The sequence below is a fragment of the Habropoda laboriosa genome, unplaced genomic scaffold, assembly GCF_001263275.1.
Source record: "Habropoda laboriosa isolate 0110345459 unplaced genomic scaffold, ASM126327v1 scaffold45, whole genome shotgun sequence".
Lineage (NCBI taxonomy): Eukaryota > Metazoa > Arthropoda > Insecta > Hymenoptera > Apidae > Habropoda > Habropoda laboriosa.
This window is the reverse complement of record NW_017100168.1, coordinates 724,937-731,123: the sequence shown is the minus strand read 5'-3', so window position 1 is coordinate 731,123 and position 6,187 is coordinate 724,937. Positions and strand designations below refer to the sequence as shown.

At 34.5% G+C, this 6,187-nt stretch overlaps 1 protein-coding gene across 3 annotated transcripts in view; it reads left to right on the top strand.

The window, feature by feature from the left end:
* The first annotated feature begins 584 nt into the window (after positions 1–584).
* Positions 585–6,187, top strand: part of LOC108578660 (dentin sialophosphoprotein-like) — a 122,135-nt gene continuing 116,532 nt past the window's right edge. For 2 of the 3 annotated variants that reach the window (XM_017942029.1, XM_017942032.1), the window contains exon 1: positions 1,821–2,061. The gene's annotated coding sequence lies outside the window, so the exon portion shown is untranslated. Of the gene's footprint in view, positions 740–1,820; positions 2,062–6,187 lie in introns of those variants that run through there. The other variant, XM_017942031.1, reaches the window with a different exon arrangement.

Here is a 6,187-nt window from a genome sequence, read left to right as displayed (position 1 = left end):
CCTGTTATAAAACTTAATAAATGAAATTTAAATATATCAATTATTAGTAATAATATTAGACTTTATTACTGAATTAATGAATAATGTATATAAGAACATTAACATTACTGAAAAAACCGTCATAAATCAAATAAAATAAGTGCATCTGACTCCTACTAACTTTCTAGTGATTCAATTTTTATTGCAACAATTTTTCAAAGCAACTTATTGGTAATAAAAGTGTATATATTGGTTGAAGATCGCGGTCAGTGGTGCCCTCTTTCGATGCAATTGAAAATTTAATAAGGTGAAGTGACGATTACGTTAGATACGGGTGGGGGGCGTAGGGTACTGTTGGTCTTTTCCGATTTACTCTTTTTCCGTTTAATTTCTTGGCTGCTACAGACCGGTTTTTCGGTTAGTGTACGCGTTCGATGTTCTGGCCGCACGTATTTAATAGTGGAAAGTTGCATTCGTATAGCGTACGGGCGAAACGAACCGGTGTGTGTATCGTACATTCAGGCCGTTCGTTCGGTCAGCTGGTCGGTTGTGGAACCGCCTTGAATGTTGGCATACAAGCGTGCGGAGCAGTTGGCTCTCGCCAGGGCTCCAGGAAGGATGCGCGATCGGGGGTGTGCGCTTCTTGAGACTGCCACCGGTTTCTTGCGTGCCGGCCGCTTCACGGCCTATAACGCGGCACCATAGCCTCGGCTATTCAAGAAAAATATCTTTACTTTGTGGTTTATTCATCCGTCCGATGGTAAGGAGTGATCGACGGTATTCGCATGAATATATAGAATAATCTCGTTCGCGAAAAAAGCTTCAGTGACGAGTCACTTTTCTCTACGGTGGAAACAATATCGAGAAGAATCGTCGACGTTCGTTACTTATCCGCGTACTTATTTTCGTAAAGCTTAAGCACGAAGTTCGAAACTCGCATTTTCAAGGTTAGAGTTGAGGATACCCCGAACACGATAGTGGTGCGTTCGGCATTTTTAATGACGTGCTTAGGTTAAGTGTCATTTGATGTTGCATCGTTGAATGACAAGTTTGAGAGGAAGCTGATTTTCGTTGTGTCAATTATTCCGAAGTTTCTCCTACGGAAATTGGACGGATGCACGCATTCTGATTTTAAAGAGAAGCGATAAACGTCGTTCGTTGTCTCCATCGAGAAAACGGGGAGACGAGGCTCGCCATTGCAAGAGGTCAAATTCAACGTATTTGTGCGCGCTTCTTGGTGTAGCGAAAATTTTCACAAAAACAAGCCGGTCGATACGTTGAAACGTTTTCAGAAAGGAAATTCGTGAATTTTACTATAGCTTGGTGATTAACTGTGCTTATATTCGTCTTACCGATAGATACCGTGAATGGTACGAGATGCTTTTTTTGGCAACGTAAGTTTCGATGAATGAAAAAAGATTCCGGTGGAACAAAAACGAAAGATCTCTTGTTTAATCAACTGTGACATCATCGAATCATTGAATTTATGGGATCGCAAACGTATTAATTGTTTACGTTCTTATGTGTTCCAAATGCAAGAAACCGGAAGGAAGTGTATGCAACTGAACGACGAAAAAGTACGCGTGACGTGTATTAGCAAATCATAGGGTTCGTTACCAACGTCACTTAATAGCTCGCATGATTTTTGTACTTAATGCAAAACCTAACCTCAACGCAAGCAGTACAAAGTACTTATCATAAATCGAAATCTACAGTACTTTAATTTTGTTCGACGAAACGAGTAAGAGAATAGGTGAAGTTCATTTTTCACAATTGGTTATACGAAACGACAAATTGGCAGTTTGTACTTAACAGCTTTTAATCTTGGAGGAGAGAGAGAACACACTGTGCCGGCATTACCTGTTTATCGACGGTGTACAGAGTTCAGTGGTGAAAAATTTGTTCAGTGAGTGCATAAATAATTAGTGAAACGCTTCTTGATATTAGCAATTTCGTTGCTACTGGTTGAAGCTGCTACTGGAGAACAGTCAGTTTTTCGTAGTGGACTTGAGAACAATTATTACGCAAATTAACGACATCGCTGCCGTCAAATTTTTAGACAGTGCAACGCATCGCATCAAGGTAAATATATACAGAGTGATCTAAAAATAAGACGTCCGTCTGAAACAATTTATTTCACTTTAAATCATTTAAGTGTAACATTTTAGTTATTATTTTGATTGACTAGTTTAATAATTATTTTTTTATATGAAATAACAATTTCCGTGGAATAAGAAAAGGCAGCATTTATTTGTTAAGTTACATAGAAATGGAATTAAGATAATTTTTTTCATAGTATGTCAGAATGCAAGGGAAAATTTCACTTTGGCCAAGACGTTTCTGGTGATTGAGACACCTTATATAAGATACACAGTGTACCCTTTAGTTTTAATCAGGAAGTAGGTAATAATAGCTGAGATATACATACATATATGTACCTGTTACGACACCGTAGTATGTACTGTATAAATTTCAATATTTTTTATTGCAACTGTTAATTATTCAGTATTTAATTTTTAAAAAATAAAACAATGCATAGCGTATTTTATTTAGCGAATAACGATTTTCAAAGAAATCGAAACGATTAATCGATAAATGCACACTGTGCCTGATAATTATCGTTCACTATGTTCAATACAATTGTTTAACACCTCAAAGTATTCTTTTTGAAATTTGAATCGAATAAAATTCGAATATTCAAATGAAATTTCGTACATATTCCCGAAAAATTAAGAAATACCCATGATGACCAGTAATATATCTTGAAAAATGTGATATGTTATATGAGTCGAATTCTTAATAAACATATTGTTTTCGTAATATGTAGATCACTGTATTGGTTAAAAATCACCTGGTGGCGTCGCTTTTAAGATTAAACTCTATAAATTTTTCAAAATGAGAAAAATGTCCCAGGCAATAGACCTGCAACTTTCCTCTCTCTTTTTACGAGCCGCTATAACGCCCGATTGTGTGTAAATATTTTCGTAATCACTTAGCTGTACGCATAAGTACGATTGTCGAACGTTGCCGTTAGACTATTAATTATCCGCGTTAATTACCGTTACATATGCGGGTAAATCGAAGTTGTCTCGTTCGACGAACTTCATACGCAGCCACACGGAGCTCCAACGAAACCTTTTCCTATTGTTGTAACGCTGAAAAATGAAGGATTATAAAAATAAGTAACGAAAAAATTTTATTTCACGTTTAAAAATAATTCGAATCTCTGAAAAACCAGCCTTTTCGAAATACATCAGTTATCTGCGACAATTTGTAGGCAACGCATCGTGCAACGTGATTGTTTTTTATTATGACTTTTTAGCACTGAAACAATTAGTGGACTATATTCAAATGCGTTCACTACCATTTTGAAAAATTTCGATTATTAAGTGATTTCACCTTGAAGATATCATCCTCCCTCTTATGACAAAATCACGAATCTGCAAATTTTCAATTTTCGAGTAAAGAAGTGGCGCTGAATGTGACTAAAGGGCGACGCCGACAATGAAAAAATTATTTTACAATTGAATTTAAATCTAAAGTATAGAATAATATCTGCAAGAAAATTTTATAAATTCTCATCTCCAGAATTATCCGATTATATTTCACTCTCAATTGTGAATTTCCATAATTTATTATATTGTTTGTTATATTTCATTGCTATTTTTGGCGTAACAGTGACTCATAATGGTAAGCGTTATTTCTAATGAAGCTTACGTTTTTACATAATTAAAATAAAATAATTAAAGTAATTAGAATAATTAAAATTATCTATAAGGAAACTCACCTTTAATTGTTTCTTTAGCTGTTATTCTGTATGGAAGATACGAAAAGGTTTACGTTTATTCAAATAGTATTGTCTCTTTATGTTTAACATGTTCCGATTACACCGATATTTGGGGATATTTACATTTTATTCGGGTTTTTTACTCTTCTTTCCTAACGGTACGCACAAGATTACAGAGATTTATTTAGATACTCGATGGATATGCTTTTATCTAGCTAAATCGGATTTCACTCTGTTTCTAACGTAAACACTTCAACTTGGTTTAGCAACGGCCACTTACGTCATCGTCCTATTTTCCAAATATTTCTCACATTATTGGTAGATACGCGCGTGTATGCATTTACATGACCGTAAAACGGTTGATTAATACGTATCGGTGAAAAGAATTGTCACATTCGATATTCATTTCTTGAACCCTCTATAACCTGATTTTTCTTCGTTCGCGAGAAAAATTTCGGTCGATTTTCTTCTTTCGCATTTTTCTGGCCGAAGCAAGAATAAATATCGAAAAAATAATTATTATAAAAAAACTGCAATGGTGTAACAATGAAGAAATAATAAAACGAGATTGTAAAATATAGACAAATGGATGCGTAGAGGGTTGAAAGATATTGCTGTCAATAAATCATACTTCTCGTACGTTCCTTGAAGGATGAACAGAAAAGTGGGAATAAATGAAAGAAAATACGAATTTACAATTAAGATATATTGCCAGATGGAAGATATATTATAGTTACAGATAAATTTGTTTATCAGGCAGTGCTAAACTGCACAATTGTTCAACAATATAATTTTACAAACTGCTTTTTCTTCTTTCTTTTTGTTTAATGTAATTCATAGGTTTTTAAAAGTTGGAAAATTGATTTGCAACAACATGTGAACTAGATTTGTCGACGTGACCATGAGAGAACCTTCACGAGAACGCTCGTTATTATCGAGTTACGATGCTTAACTACATTATTCACTTCATTACTGCATTATTCTGTTCGCGTTTCATTAACCGACTAGGGTGAATCAACTTCTTTGAAACCTCCCCCGTCGAATAAGACGAAAGCGACAAGTTACGCGGAAAGTTCAGTTTTCAGGATACACAGTACACATGGACTTGTAGCTCTGCAACAGAAGCACTATAAAGGGATGCAGATTGGATAATAATGACGGAGGATTTTTATGAATATAATTTCAAAAAAAATAGAAACTGGATAGGCAATTGTTTTTTATTCGCTCAATATTACAACGAGTAGTATATTTTGGGTTTATTTATATATTGTTGCTTATTATGTGCATTCTGTGTGCAGAAACAAGCGACGGGCATCGAAAGATGTAAAAATCTACAAATTTATTGCAGTTACAGGCCAAAAGTCGCGAAATAGTGCGATTTTCACAATTTTCCGATTTCGATGAAACTTTCAGCATGCATATAATTGACACGAATCTACAAAACGTATTTTTTCAATTTTCATTACGGGCTCAGAAAAAGAAAAAGTTATAAAAAGCGATCTTTACAATTTTCTTCGCGATTTTTACACATTGTAATTTTTTTTTAATTTTTCGTACACGTCATCTAGTTTTTTTTTAATTTTTCGTACACGTCATCTAGTATACTAATCCTTCTAACTTCTAAAAAAAAAAAACTCAAGTCGTTTGGTTCAATTTAAAAAAAGTTATACTGTTCTAAAGAGTGTTCGAATACTAGTGAGAGTAACTGTATATACCTGTAGCAAATTAGGTAGTATAATATTTGAAATAATGATATTAGAATATAAACTATAGCTTAGCTGAGATAAATACGTGTAGACACAGTTGGTCCATCACTGACGATCTTGAGCACGTAGAATTGTATATAAATAGTGTTACCATACGTCCTGTTTTTCAATCCTTGTCCCGCTCGGTTTACAAATACTTCCCGATTTTTTCTTGATTTTTAAACAGCTCTAAAGTGCACGGACTTAAGAAAGTTTTATCTACAGAAACATGTTGTAACTTAGCTTCCAAATTCAGTAAATTCTCTACAAGAGTCAGTAAGTTTGGATTCTACAAGTGACAGTATAGATGGTCCTACGCCTAGGTTGCGTCATTGCTACGCCCATGTTATCTCGCTCGCAGTCAGTCAAGCGTGTAACGCTACACCAGTCGGTTTCCTTTACGAGATTTCACGGCTCGACAAATGATAATAGAAAAATATAATTTCTTTAATTTTACTTATTTTCATCTGAAATTTTTTTTAACATGTTGGTGAGATTTTTCTGATGAAAATGATATCAAACACGATATAATTTGAACAACATTTACTTATTAACACGTTCACTGTCACGCCAGACAGCAAAATTAAGAAAAATTTCGGGATAAAAAAACGTAAAATTAAAAAAGTTGGTATTTAAATCGCTTGGTTGCCTCGACTCACGTTTCATCCTTATCTTT